The sequence below is a fragment of the Strigops habroptila genome, chromosome 3 (assembly GCF_004027225.2).
Source record: "Strigops habroptila isolate Jane chromosome 3, bStrHab1.2.pri, whole genome shotgun sequence".
NCBI classification, from domain to species: Eukaryota; Metazoa; Chordata; class Aves; order Psittaciformes; family Psittacidae; genus Strigops; species Strigops habroptila.
Window position 1 is genome coordinate 64,159,456 of NC_044279.2, and position 15,891 is coordinate 64,175,346.

General features: G+C 38.9%; 1 protein-coding gene across 4 annotated transcripts in view; it reads right to left on the reverse strand.

Moving 5' to 3' along the window:
• Nucleotides 1-15,891, reverse strand: part of CALD1 (caldesmon 1) — a 196,652-nt gene that overhangs the window by 154,727 nt on the left and 26,034 nt on the right. For 2 of the 4 annotated variants that reach the window (XM_030480633.1, XM_030480626.1), the window contains exon 2: nt 2,362-2,446. The exons of the other annotated variants lie outside the window; for them this stretch is intronic. The gene's annotated coding sequence lies outside the window, so the exon portion shown is untranslated. The remainder of the gene's footprint in view (nt 1-2,361; nt 2,447-15,891) is intronic. 4 annotated transcript variants of the gene reach the window in all.

Genomic DNA, 15,891 nt, shown 5'->3' on the forward strand with positions numbered 1-15,891 from the left:
GTCATTCAACAGCAGCACCTCTTGCATCCCAGTTAAGTGCTTCCCCCCACCAGGCTGCACTTTCTCCTACCATCTGAGCTGTCCCTAATGCTAATATAATCTGCATCACTGCTGCCATGGCTGGAGAACATTTAGAATTAAGATTCCCTCAGTGTCAAACTGTCATCTGTTATTAGAAATAAGACACATTTTTGTTCTTTTTGGGACTGAAGAGAAATAAAAGGCACCTGAGCAGAGAAATGAAAATCTCACAAATTTATTGAAATTATTTGCCATCTGTTTAACAATAATGTTGCTCTCTGTGCCAAAAAGGATACAACAATTAAAGAAAACCATTGCCTTTGCCTAGTTTGGGGAATAACAACCCCTGATACAATCTCCCAGGAATCCATTCTTGGAGCCTTGCCTGTCACTATTTATAACTGAATAAATATTAGAGGATTCACATTTTTGCCTTGAAAAAACAAAACCTTTGGCCTTAACATTTCTTTGGGAAATGCTTCGGAGAAGGCTATTACTCCACAACAATTTTTCCTTCCATTAAAACTTCCTCTTAAAATACATGGCCCGAAGGAGGAACACTAGACCTCAAATATACCACGAATATGGACAAGTCTGCCTGCAGGCATTTAGAGTCTGGGAATTTACCCAAAATATTATCCTTACAGAATTAAGCAACTCTGTCAGCATAATTAACAGCCTCAAAAATTTTACTCTGACGTGCCGTTGTTGGGACAGCTCCCCAGTTGCATATTGCACTGCTTTCCAATGCATAAGGATTAATTATTCCCAAGGAATGAAACTGGAGGCTTTACACTTCGACATGCAAATAAAAAAAAAAAAAATTTAAAAAAAAAAAAGTGTTTGGAAGCCAGTACTCTCCAACAAACTACCACTTCTAGGTTCCTATTACTCCCGGCTTTAGCCCAGGTCATCCTGCCCCTCACCTACCAGTATAAGCTGTGATAGCCAGAGCCCAGAAGAGCAGGCAAGCTGCGGCTGGCCATACAAACTCAATATGCGCTCAGGACTCTGCCCTGCTTGGAACACGGGGGTCTGCCTGATGATTGCCAGTCATCATAAAAGGCGGACTAGAAACACGGTGTGAGACAGGCAACATGACTCAAACATAAGCCTTTATCTGCTATTCACTCACTAAAAGTTAATGCAGGCACCACAGCCATCAGTTCTGCCACGCGTATGACCACGACTTCTTGGGACACATACAAAAGATTACCCTCACAGAAAAAGTCAAGATCAGATCTGTGATATCCCCCACCCAAGGCACAGCCCTTGACAGTGGCCAATCATTTTAGAGAGGCATTCAACAAAAAGGTAGCCATTCAAGGCAAGTCCCTTCCTCACTTTATCATGGAGGTTGGCTTCTACTTTTAAATCCCCTTTAATTGTTTTCCTTCATCTTCGCTGCTATAACTCTGCATTGGGTTACTATTTTATATAAATGTCCCATCCTTTTGGAACAATGAATTTGTTACACATGGCATCATAACCTCCACCTGTGTAGTCAGATTGATGGAGTTCCCTCACTTACAGCAATTTGTGCTAAACAGCAATTATAAAAGTGTAGCTTGCGAACATTTGTTACTATTATCATTGCTTAGCAAGACTCCTATCAAGTGCTGAAGCAACAATCTCTTGAAAGGCAAATTTCCTCCCACCTGGTAGGCAGAATTATTTCACATGTCCCTATCAAACTAAAACCAGAACACCTAGGGAATATACAGTCATTGACTTTGCTAACATATTCAGCAACACTATTACCTTAATGACATATAACAGTCTCCATAATCATAAGCTTTCACCAGGAGAAAGACGAATATGGCTGTTGAGCTGAAATAATTACCTCAGTCCGTGCCTGTGTGTACAGTTGATGTGTGTGTGCAAATGTGACTACGTATAGGTTTAATGACAAAGATAAATAAGAGTTAGGCCTTCTCAAGGGAAGAAATGCTCCCTTGCCACTCAGGTAACATCCAGGAGCCACAACAGGGAAGAATTTTCCACTCTTTCAGAGAGCTATATTACTGTGCACATACTTACTCATAATCTTTAGCACATAAAATACTAACAAAAGGAAACATCAGGGTGGAAGACTCCCAACTACCCAGGCAATTTCTGACAGTCAGTTCAATCAAGGACACCCACAAAGTATCTTTCCAATGTGTTAAATTCAGCTGAACACTAGCCACACAGAAAGGCGTCTTTCCACATCAGACCTTGATTTTCAAACTAAGCTAACACTGAAGTTAGTGTCTCAACTAACATAAAATACCTCCAGGAAAATAAAATATACATATGCATATATATAAGAGCATTAAGAGCATTAATAGCATATCTCACCAGGTATGATGCCCCTGAGCCTGGAAGATGCTGCTTCTTCAGCTCCCAAGGGATTCTTTGAGTAACCAAATGGTTATCACCTGCACTGGAAAGACAGAAGTATTTATGGGTGGGAATGAAGAGGGCACCAAAGGCAGAACTTTACAGTAAGGATGATCTAGAAAACAGACCAGATCTTGATCCTTGCTGCAGTTGCTAGGTGCTGTTGCACCACTGATGAAGCTGACTTGCAACTCCTTTTCTTTTTCCAGTGATGCAGGTCATTCCTCCAGTAAGGAAGAAGATAACCCCAAGAGAGCAAGGGCAGACTGCAATATGCGTCCAAAGCCTCATTAAGGGAAAAGAGTTGTTTCCACTTGGAGGGAAAACTACTCCTCCGTTTACCTGATGCTGCTGTCATGAGTGTAACCCAATCACAGTGTAATGCAATCCTGAGCACAGCCCAGGAAGCACCAGCCACAGAACTGAGAATTTTAATAGGCAAACTGCACTGATTAATATGGAGCCAAACTTGATTATGCCCCCATGATTCACTCCACAAAAAATATCTAAGGGAATTCCCTATTTGTTTTGGCTGTAGACCAGCACAGTTCCTTGATTGCTGGCTGCTTCCAGTCAAAGATGCAAAAACATTTGGCTATTTCTGCGTAGCTGCTGGAATACATTTATACAGTTTTCGGTGACAGGTTGTTCGTCTGTTTTTACATATAATCAGTCACTTTCTGACTGTTAAAGTGATAGAACAGCCACCTCCAAGTAATAGCCAGGATAAAAAACAACAGCTTGGGCAGTGTGCAGTGAGACTGCAAATTGCCTCTGAGCGATGCCTCAGGAGAACACAGATATCCTGCTTGGAGTAACATAAGCCAACTGGAAAGCTGCTCAGGGGCTCTGGCGGCTCCCATCCCCTTTCATCTACAGAGGCAGTGAAGAGACAAAACTTCCAAATGTCTATATATGCAGAAAACAAAAGGCTAATACGACAAGGTCCAGATAAATTTTATTTATCTACTAAACCAGGCGAAGAAAGTTCTCTCAAAATGACCTGGTTTCACAATCAGTCTTTAATTAGACAAATACACAGTTTACCTTCCCTGTTCTCCATGTAATCAACACCATCAACAGATGTGTTTAAGGGGATACATTAAACTAACTGGCTTGAGTAGAATATTTGACAAAGCCCTGGAAAAATACAACCCACTGTGCAAGTGACACTGCATTTTTGTGTCATTTCTTCTAACACCCTAAGCAGTAGTGCTGGCTTGGGAAGGTGGGGTGTAATCTTAGGGAATTTTGAGGAGTTTGTTTTAATTTTATACTGCCTGCCAAATGAGGTCTTACGAAGACAGCATATGATGGGATGATGGGGGACTCAAAGTCTCTGCAACACAAACAGTACCATGCTCCACCATGACTAAACACAACTTGTATCCTGTAGTTTTGCAAAAGCAAGTAACACCATTTTGGCCCAAGAATGATAGAAAATCACAGCTGTGTCCAGTGGAGATGTCAGTTCCTACAGAAAATTCTACCATGGACCTTCCTAAAACTGCATCACAGGAAGTGCTGAAGAGATCCAATTTTTCTGAGGTTGGCAAATCCAGGAAGTCTGGTTAAAAGGAACAGATTCCCTCTGAGCATTTCAGGACCCCAGATTTCTGGACTATCTCAGCTTCAGTAAAACTCCCATTACAGTCAATAGCAGTTGAATGTCCTAATCCAGAGAAAAATCTAGATCTACCCTTGCATCAACAAAACACAACTGCTCCAGTTATTAATAAAATCCAATGACTGCTATGCCATTCAGGAGTCATGTAGCTACATGAGGTGATCCAGTTCTTTCAAGTAGGAACTCAGCTTTTACACTGCTCACCTGACATAACTTCTGTAGCCATGAAAAAAAGAAACACGCTATAATTTACATATAATGAGGAAAATAAAAAATCAAAGGTGCAATATAGTAAACAGCTTAAATTCTGTAACTTCCTGAGTTCTGAGATATACCAGAGATAAAGCTCCATTTCAGTCTTAATCAGAACATCTCATTTCCATTCTAGGGCTTTCACTTAGTCTTGTTTCCTGTGATACCTTAACATCAAGTCATTCTTAAGTGCTCACATTCACAAAGTACTTAAACATGTTAAGTGTGGTCCTCACCAACCAAACAAGATTAGTTGCCTGCTAGAAGTTAGGCACACATTTGTTGAGGCAGGGCCAAAACATACATGCACACACATATACCTGACCAAAGGCATGTTTTTTTCTTTCATGGGCTGATTTTATTCTGCAGTCCAAAGCACAGTATCAAAAAAAATTAAAAATAAAAACAAACAAACAAAAAAAAAAAAAAAAACAAAAACAAACAAAAAAATCCATTATGTGACACCTCTTCAAGAATTACTCAGTGAAACGAAATTAATATATTTTATACTATTTCCTAATTGTAATGACATTTTCCATGCATAAAGTCTGTATCTGTGCCCTCAAAGTTATAAAAACCTGGGTGCTCTCCTAAAAGGAAACAATTAATGAAACATCTGTGAAAGACTAAACATGAATGAACACTAATGAGTAGACAGAATTTGAGCCAGAGGAATGTTTTATCCACTTGTTGATATACTTTTATACTGTTTTATACCAATAAATACCAAAGTCAAGGACACCAGCAACTAAAAAGACTGTATAAAACTCATCTATTTGGTTCATAGTCAAGCAATACCTGGATGACATGCCTAAAGAAAAGCTGACTTAATTGTCATGCACTTCTTTCCTAAAGGGGATTAAATTGTGATAAAAATGGATTTACCTTATTATTTCTTTAATCTTTCCTATAGATAATCTCATAATTATATTTACTTCTATATTGACCAATTAATTGCCAGGTTGGGGGAAAACAGGGTACCAAACCCCAAAAATTGTGGAAATACGAACTTTCTCTTCCTCTTCAAGTTGTTAGTACTATCTTCCTTTCATAATTTTATAGCTAGAGATAGCTACTTCTAAAGAGAGAAGCAGACCATTTACATTTTTATAAGCAAACTAAAGCATGACTTTCCATTGCTCATTTCCAAGGTGAAAATCTGTTCTCTGTAGCCAGAAGGAAATGATCATTTTCAGAAAATAAAGTCATTACAGCTTAGATCACAAGGCATTAGTCTAATATTAGTCTAATATTCTTTCCCCTCAATTTAACTTGACTTAATTTTGTCTGTCAAATTAATGGTACACTACACAAAAATCCCTTTAAGTCCCTAAAACCTGGAGTGCCTCTAAGTTTTCCAGATCAACTTAGAGCACAACTTTTGAATGGTTTAGGCCATTTTGGTGACATGAATGAAAACAAGATCTCATTCACTGTTACACTGCTGCTTATTTGATATCAGGTCAACCCAGCTGATGTGAGCACAGGGGCTGTAGAATAAGGCTTGAGCTCTGGGAAAGATGAGTTACAGGGTTTCAAAGACATTCTGTTTCATAAAGATGGCCTATGGACCAGTCCCTTCCCTCGCCAGTAATAGCATCAGGATGTTACATGCTGACTGGAAATTATGTTGAGGCACTGCAGTCTCTCACAGCAGAGCAATCCTGGTGGGCCTGTTGCATGGTATTGTATGTGGAAACAGATGGTAGAGCTTGCATTAGCAAACAAAAATGATGGTACTGAGGGCTACCAAATTCCATTCCCCTGGAAGGGGCTTGATCCTCTTTTCTATAACCTACGTAAGGAAACAAAATGCCTTACTTCATTGCCACATCCATGAAATGCCATACCCTTTGAAGTGTTGTTTGGCTAAAATGCTGAGGACAACTCCTCCCATTATGGCACGAATATTTAAATACTTATAGAAATAAAACTTTGATTTCTGAACATCTTTAGAGTCCCGGCTTAGGGTTGTTAAAACGGGAGGTGTGAACAACAGCCAAGCAACTCATTGAAACCATATCAGGTATGGCACCGATTCAGAGGAAAACATTGTATGTGCTGAATTATCCTGCTTTCCAGCAATTCTGGCTGCAGAGGTTCCCAGGGATTACTTGGCCTGATTTTATTCAGCTCCTGAGATCAAAAGACATCACACCAAGTGGATCTGGGCTGCAGATATTTTAAAGGAGAAAAACAGTAAAAATATTTGTCAGTGCACCCAGCAACACCATCTTCCACTTATGATCACCTCAAGAGACAACATGAAAACCACCACCCATCACAGAAAGTAGTTCCTCTTTGATGTGCTAATAGCAAGCAACCCACAGTGCAGAACCATACATATGCACAACAACATCTTAAACGCTCAGTAAGGTAGTCATCCTCAGATGCAAGTTCCAAACTCTTACACCTGACCAGGATGAAGAGAGAAATATGACAGAAAGGTGTCTGCCCGGACTTCCCAGGTGCTTTTGGAAGTGTCCCTTAGGATGTAATTGTTCACAGGCTTTATATATATCTATATATGTCTGGTTAAAGGGACATAGTTAAGATGGCAAAACAATAATTCTGCCTGCCACAGCAAGGGAACTTCTTTTACACTTTTATCTTACATATTAAAATAAGTCCTTTAATTTCTCATCTAACAGCATTTAGAAGAGACCTAAAACAGTTTTGCTTGTTTTCACAGTATTTTTCACCACTGATGTGAAAAAGCACAGTTAGCCATAACCTTGCTTGAAGTACAGCTTTTAATCCCTTTTGTAACTCAAACATGAAGCTGAATTTCTAACAATTTGTGTTAACAACAATTTGATGACAATTCAACATGTGATATTTAATTATATGACGGGAAAAAAAAGCAATGCAGGTTATCTGTTGTCAGCCTACAAAAACACAGCATATGCATAAATGCTGCACGTATAGGCAGAATCCTGTTTCTAAACCTCTGATCAGATATTTCTGGTTAAAGCTCCCACCATCCACCCATCTATCTTACTGCCTCTGGTATCAATCACCAACAGAAACATTTGCATTTTAGAAAAGAATGGCTTTTTTGAGGCTCCTGTAAGTCTTGCATATATTTATTCCAAAGAAGGTCATGTCCTATTTTACACATTTTTCCCCTGACATTTTTGTTCCATGTTTTTCTTTATAGGAGACTGAAAGATAAAGATTCTGTACATTTTTGTGGGACAACTGTATTGGGCACCCGGCCAATTCTTAAGCCAATATCAGCAGTGAATTTATAGCTCAAAGAAAAGAAAACTTTGAAGAGACAGGGGTTTGTGGGAGGGAGGGTTTGTTTGGTTTTGTTGTTTAAATCTGCAAAGCTGTTTTTTACAAGTTTGTCATCAGGCTTACAAAGGAAGAGTGGAATTTAAATTATCATCTCCTCTAGAAGGATTTCTAGCTCCTAGCTACACCATGCTGAACACCTCACCCATACTCCAGCTCCTGTCCCCGGTGTTATTCCTACTTTGGTACGCACTGGCAGACCTATTGAGTGCTCCCTCCACATGTAACTGACCACTGGTAGTCTATATTTCTATTGACATAACATAACAGTCCAAGACAAGGCAGTGAATTGATGGCAAAGCCTTACAACTTGCTGCTCCAAAATGAGGAGGATAGCTAGTCGGTCAGATATGGCACTGAACACACTGAAGACAGGGTATTAATGGATGCTCACACTCTCTCTGAGACCGCTCTGACCATCAGCTCATTCCCACACATTGCCGCAAGGAAACCAGCAGCAATTCATTTTCCTAAGCGTATCTCCTGATCGATCCCAGCAGCCAAGCACATATATGAGCATTCATGACACACTCACCCAATAGCGCATCCTTTGTTACATCCTTGCACAGCACAAGGAAGGCCCATGGGGCAATGTCTCCCCAGAGTCACAGCAGGACTGTGACACCCCCCGAGCACACTGTGCTCCTGCCAGTACACCCCCCTCCACCATCCTGCACTGGTGCAATACTAAAACACCAACTCCAGCAGAACAGCTTCTGTAGCATTTCCAGGAAAGGACACACACATGCCTTTCTATAGACTAAAAATCACAAGCAGGCAGTTCTTTTCTTGTTTGGCTGCTCAAGATCTGCTGCTTTTAAAAGCACACCCTTCAATTTTTACTCCTATTTGTGATGAAAACATGACTGTGCCAGCTAAACATTTCACAGAGGGTCCAGGACGTCCCTGAATCATTCCCCATATAATTAAAGGTACATTTTTAGAGTTTAAAGATTTTTATCCTCTTACCAGTGGCTACAGTGTAAGTCACACCCGCCTTTATGAACCAAGAAGCTTCTCAAAGACACAAATTTCACTCTGTTAGTTTCAGACTGGTATGGTTCACATAACTTGTTAATGAAACATTGGGAGATCTCAGATTATAAACGTGAGAAAGACCCTCTCACAGACTTCCACAATTCCAGGAAAAAGTCTAGAGGGAGGCTCCTACTCAAACACTATTCATGCAAAAGAGGGCAGCATATAACAAACATTTTGTATTTAAATGACCCATCAAATAACATCTTGGGAACAGGGAAGAAAAAACAACTTTTCTTGGAAAACAAATCTACCAAAGGAGGTTTATTTTGAGACATTTTAGCTGAAATGTTTGGAAAAAAAATGGAACAACCTATTTGAAAAAGATGCAGCATTTTTTGTAGGTACTGCATTTTTTATTTGGTAGGAGACTACTTTATTCCACAGATTGTAAGAGATGTTGAAGATTCTGTAGGTTTAGCATTACATCACTAATGGTTCATAATGAAATTTCAGGCAGAAACAAAAAAAAGAGATTTAATGATAGTACCGCACAAGATATGGATACGGGGCCCTTTGTGCAGATTTACTGATAGGAATGTTGAATGTGGGTTAAAATAACATAGTTGTCTGGCTCACTTTGCATGCTAAAATGTCGTGTGACAGAGCACAAGCTATGCTATTACTTGAATCTCTTTTAAAAAGTTAATCTAATTCTGCCCTTTGCTGGATTTTTCAAAAGATTTGTCATTTGCTATGGCTCTATGACGCCTGTTTTCATAACCCATCTATCTCCTTGATGAATAATATTTGCATGGTTTTAGTAGCATGTTTGATACTAGTTGAACTACGAGATTAGTACCCTTCAAAGCAGAGCGTGACATAGTAGACAAAGCACTTGACTGGCATCAAAACTCCAGGCTGGTGCTGCCACAGGAGTCATTTTTCTTTTTTGTGCTTCAATTTCTCTGACTGCAAAAGGGAAAGCAATGCCAAGCTCTTTTGCAAAGAACTTTGAAATCAACATGGAAAAAGCAGTGCCTGACAACTTGATCGTAATGCCATTTTAGACTATAGAAGGAAGGTGTCTTTCAAAGATTTCTTTAAAAATAATAAGAAAGCTATTGAACATCTTACCGATATATAGGGTTGGGAATTATTGAGAATAACCATCTACTGTCTGCAGGTAGATAACCTGAGTCTGGGAAAAACGACCTACTGGAGTCTGAAGTATGATAAACTGGCATCAGTGTACAGGAAATTTTCTAAACCCAAAGACATTTACTGTAACAGCACTTGCTTTGGGACTGAGAGTTTAATACAGTACCTGTTAATTCTCCAACAAATAATTCCTGATTGGAGTTGTTCAGTTTTATGTTTTTATGCCAAAGGCAGATAAAGAAAGCAAAACATTGCAGAAATACTGAGGAAAAAAAATGCCTATGGAACAATGTATTCAAAGAACAACCTTTACTTTAAAATGCAGGAAAGGGCTGTGTTGTCAGATCTGTGACAACTCATGAATAATCCCAGGCTGACATTTGAGCACCAGCATAAAAAAAATAAAAGAGAAGTGAATGAACTGTTGAAAGTCTCCTCCTTTGAATACAGCAATGTTGCTCATGGGTCACACAGTGACCCATGTTGCAAGCATCAGAGAGACCTGAGCTTCACAGCAGCTTCTTCCATTAGGGTTCTGACCATGCTAATGATATTTGCACTACATAAGGTGCTTCCACCCAGGGGAAATACTCCTGATCACTGGGAAGTGAGGGAAGTGCACAGCCCAGATTGTTAGAGTGGACTAGATCCTGCATCTCAAGCTCCTGCAGAATTCAGTTCCTGTCTTGTGTGAATTTCAGAGCAGCATAGTACACAGCTTTTCATTATTTGGCTTATTATATATATACATAAAAGAGGAAATAACCCCAGCACAGAAACACATTCTTGATACTGCAAAAAGGCGTATGGATGTGTCTGAGGACAACAGAAAGAATTCTCTGTTAAGCTTATCATTAGTGCCTTGCTAGGTTTTGCAGTTGAACAAAACCTGAGTATGTTTAGATTATTTTTTTTCCCAAAGCATTTAGTGATTTTGGTTGCTTGTGTTAAGCTGCTGTAACAGCATTTGATTTCCAGGGTAATGACAGCCAGGTCTAAAATATCCTAATTGAACGTCCAAGAATCAAGGCATTTCAAAAATAAGTTGGAAAAAAACCTCCCTTTGTTTCGGCCTCTTCTCTTTGACAGAAAGAGTGTCTACTTGTCAAATTAAGTAAGGAGAAATATGAAAGAGCAAACAGACCTTTGACCTATCACAAGAGCCAGGCTATTGTTTGACATCCCATGACTGTCTGTGACAGTATAAAACATGAATTTAACAAGATTGTTTGAGAGCTGTAAATTATGCATGCATACTCATCCTGGTGGGGTCAAGATTTTTATGGGGTTTTGTTTAACTGGTCCATTTTACTCTAGAAGAATGGTGACTTTTGATTAAACCGTTGCAATTTCTGTGCATAGTTCTCAAGTCTGCCAACAATGACAAGTCAAAATAAGTAGGTCTGAAATGTTGCTATATTAGAATTACTGTCTACTTGCACTGGTCGACACTGCATTCAATTGGAATCAATCTGAAATGTCAGGAATACTGCAATATGAAATGAAACACTCTGCATTTATGCACTAAATGTTTGTACTGGATTTACAGACATGTAGTAGCCCAGGGTTTGTGACATCCAGAAAGCTGGTGTATTACAGCCAGAGATTATTGCTAAGAACAGTCAACAGCCAAAAATCAGTGAGACTGCCAAATTTGAGAACAGGCTACAAGCGGATAGGAGAGAGGCTTCATCATCAGTTTCAACAGGGCCAAAAACTCAGCATCTGTTTCTTACATACTAACTTTCACTTTTCTTCAAAATCACTTTTTATAGCTTCATTTCTTGATTTTAAAGGAATCACAAAACACTTATTCTGGCCATATTTTTGAAGTTGTTTTATATATATAAATATATATAAAGGTTGGTCTTCTATGAAATCTATTTTTAAATCTAAATTCCATGATGTTTTACAGGCAAACTATTTTGCAACTTGACCCAAAACTCACTGAAGACCTTCCATCAGGCCCTTCATCCTGCAACTACCGAGAACAAATGCTGCCAAATTGCACCCTTACATCTTTGTTTCTGTAAAGCAGCCAGGACCGTCCATGCTATGGAATGGAGCTAAAGGACTTTCCTGGTCTGTGGAGCCTCAGACTCCAACTCTATTAACCCACCAACAGCTCCTTCGAGGGATTCTTCACATTGGAAGTTATGAAAATAAATGTAAAATATATGCTTACACATCATAAAAGTGAGGGTTTTTTTCCATTTTAGACTTCAAGATTAAAAAAATTATGCCATGAATAATAAAATGGAACTTACAAACCCCTGAACAATAAAGGGTTATGCACCATGGAGCTGTTTCAACTTTCCTCATAAAAAATGAATAACGCATCAGAAATGCGCAAAGTCAGCATTTCTCATATTTGTCAACTTCTCTATACCCTTTCTGCATGCAGCAGTTGCATACATTAGGGTTGTTCCCCAGCCGAGAAAAAAAACCCCAAAAGATCATCATGTAACTAGTCTACTAGTCCTGAACCAGATTTCTAGCTTTCCCTTTCCCATTTCATGTGTAAATCAAGACAAAATCCTCAGGTTCAACTATGCCTCAGTCTCTTCTGTGTAATCCAAATGATACTTTCAGTGACACTTGGCACAAAATTCACATTTGTAAAGATCTTTGAGAACTTTTAAATGAAAAGTACTTTTGTATGAAATGTATTAATGACATTTCACCAAACATAAGAGGACTATATTTGAATGTCAGAAGATTATCCTTACTTATTATAAACAGTGTTTTTCTTTTGGTTTTTACCTTCAAACAGTCTGATTGAAAGGGTGTGATCAGCTCTCACTTCTGATCCCCAGATTTCTGGGGACATTTACCAACTATTTCAACAAGACTCTTCAATATGGTGCACACCTACCATAGCACATACTTTCCCCAATTGACCAATCACACTTGTATCAAAACTAAACTGCCTTACCTCAAACACAGCAGAACTTTATATGTACATTTATATTTATTTTTTTATTTTATATATGTATAAATATATATTATATATAATATGCATATATATAAAAAAATACTAGTAGTTGATTCAAAGAGGAGGAAAAAACCAATTTCAATAGTTACTTATGTCTCAGTTTACTACACACTGATAGTCTGCTCCAGAGAAACCTGCTTTCTCTGCTTGGAAACTGAGTTATTCCCCAAATTTCTGTACTCACTCAAGGCACCATGACAGTTTTTCTTATTTCTCTGCTTTTAAGATAATACAGACTGACTGCTGACTTTCACATTGGCTCTCAACAAAGGAGAATTACAATCCTATATCATTAACTCCTTCTTTTCATTGTAGAAAAGGTATCTTCTAAAAAATAAGTTGTTGGTTAACTGAATTCACTTTGTACAGCAAGAAATTCCCAACAGATAAGAGAACATTTTCAACTTATTGGGAGAAGGCTGTGGGAGGATTACAATTGTGATTCCAGCTGTCTATATTATAATGAATAAAGACAATGAAACCTCCCTCTTGGCAGAAGGTACAGGATTGCCCCATGGCTGAATGAGGTTGCGTCATTGCTGACCCGCTCTATGTGCATGTAAAACAAAGCCTGACTGAACATGACTAAAAGAAAATGAGTAATTCACAGCAGCAGTAGTCACTATAGAACAGAAAAAGGGCTCAGCCAGAGAGGGTGCAACAAGTCCCTCATCCCCCTGATCCTGCAGCCATGGGACATGAAATGTGCCACAAAGCCAACTAGCAGAGTTAACATTCATCTCTTTCCTGGCACTGGTGTGGAAGAGTTCAAGAAGCGGACTTCAGAAGACCTCTGTGCTTGGTGTTTGCTGTTGGCCAGACATACTCCTCTGTAGCCATCCTTTCTGCTTAACTTTCCCTCAAGACGTACACAGACATTCTCACCAGGTATGGAGATACCAAAACATGAATAAAGGGCAACCCAACTCTTGTGTTCAATCACACCCAAAATGCCACTATCATTATGGCCATCAGCCATAGATTTCAAACATTTGAATCCTAGTCATTTCCCAAAGGATACACAGGAAAACTCAAAGGGAATGATAGGTCTGCCAAATCATAGGCAGTGCTTTGCTCATTAGATCATACTTTCTCTGAGATCTCTTTGTTGTTGCATCTGGGGGGAAGCAAAACATTTATGCAGCTTTAGTAGCACAATTCTGCTTCTGCTGCCTTAGAGATGTTAATGTTACACATAAATCTGTATGTTTTACTAATGGCATCATTTATCTTCCCAGGCATTTCTAATTCACCTCTTGTTGAGCTATCTAGGTACTTTATCACATAGGGTTACTCTGTGTCAGGTATTACCATTAAGACACTGTGTCTTGTCTTTCATAGGAAAGTACATGTTCTTATCTAAATTGCTCAGACTAATAACTTAAAATATTGTCCCTGCAAACATACTTGGGTGCTGTATATTCAGATAACTAGAGCTCTTCCTTTTTTTTTCTTCCCTTATAGTGAGTGAACATAAATGAAGTCTCCACAGGAATTAACCTAAGAATAAGCTGCATTCACGATTTAGAGGTAGGGAAGAAGGCTGTACTGTAACAAGAAAACTCATGTCTCACCTGGCTGGGACCACATGTCACACCAGGCAGGACTCACAAGGGTGGTACAGTCCTTTTGTTTCCCAGCAAACCCATGGCTGCAGAAACATGCACTAGGAAACAGCATTTCTTTCCCCCTGGAAGTTCTTCATTGGAAATAAGCAGTATTACACATAGTCTCCCCCGTTGCTTAATCCGTTCAGTTGAGTATGTGCTTTAAAACTTGGATACGTGACAGTTAAGATTTTCAATTGATAGCTGGCCTAAGGATGTCCCTTTGCTTATTACTACTTTGCTCCAGATAAGCATTTGGCTATTTAATCAGTCACAAACCTAAAGTAGAAAGAGAGAACACTCAAAAGCCTTACAACCCCACATACTTAATTTAGCCTAAAAGTAATTTCTGGGCAGAAAGAGAAAATTTAATTAACTCTTTTCTATAAAAATGTATGGTAAGATGTGTAGCAAGATCTTATGCATTCCTTTGAAGTTTGTCATACATTCCTGAATACCTTTGACAGCCTAAGAAGTTATGTGTCTGCTTCTGATTAGATAATTGAAATAAATCTACACCAAATAAATTCAGATCTCTTAAAATAAACTGCAGAGGTACATGAACTTTGTAAAATGCATGTAGTACTTCAACCAAAAGGCATTTCTGAGGAAAAAAAAATAAAAAATAAAATAAAGCTATCACAAAGGAATTTATTTATCTATTCTTCTCCATGCATGTAGACTGCAGTTAGTGTCCAAATTTTAATCCAGACTTAATTCCAGTTAGCATCAACTACAGTTCCTATGTGGACTGAAAACCACTACAGCAGAGGGAAAACATGTTTTTCACACTTACCACTTTCTCCATTTCAAACCTTATAGTTAAATGTTCATTGAAAATGGAAGATACCACAGTGTCACTTACTCCAAGCCCAGCAAATATTTGCCCACTACTTCAACTTGAGGCAGCACTGACGAACTATAGGCAAGAACACTGCTTCACGTGATCAATCTCTATTCACTACACTCAACCCAACAAACCACCAACTAGTCCTCCACGTCTCAGTACTGTTTCTGCCAGAGTACAAAACTTGGAAGATACATATCCGTAATATATACTACAATGCAATATAATGTATAGACACAGATGGCAACAAAATTGTATGTATGGCTTGGCAATACATGAAGAGAATGAGGAGAATTTGACAGAATACAACTGAGTAATAGCTGGTTAAAGCCATGCAGCTACCTAAGGTTCAAAAAGACCACACGGACATCAAAGCTTTCTGTGAAATGCTGAGAGTGACCACATAAACCTGAGCAGTGCTGATCAGATGGATCTTATCACACTGTTACCACTGAGGTGGTACTGCCAATCATTGTGCGATTGCCTACTGAAACCACAGAGAGGAGGGACACACAATGAATTAAAGATGAATCACCTTGCTAAAAATCCTCTTAAACTGAGAGTTTACAGCAAGATGGCCAAACAGAAACCTTAAAAACATCGCGAGTTTCAGAGTGACAGTCTTCCAAAGATGTTAAGACAATATTGCACTTGAAGCAGCCAGAAACTTCTTCAGAAACAAGTTATCCAGCAGTCACAGGGGACTAATATTCGCCTTGTC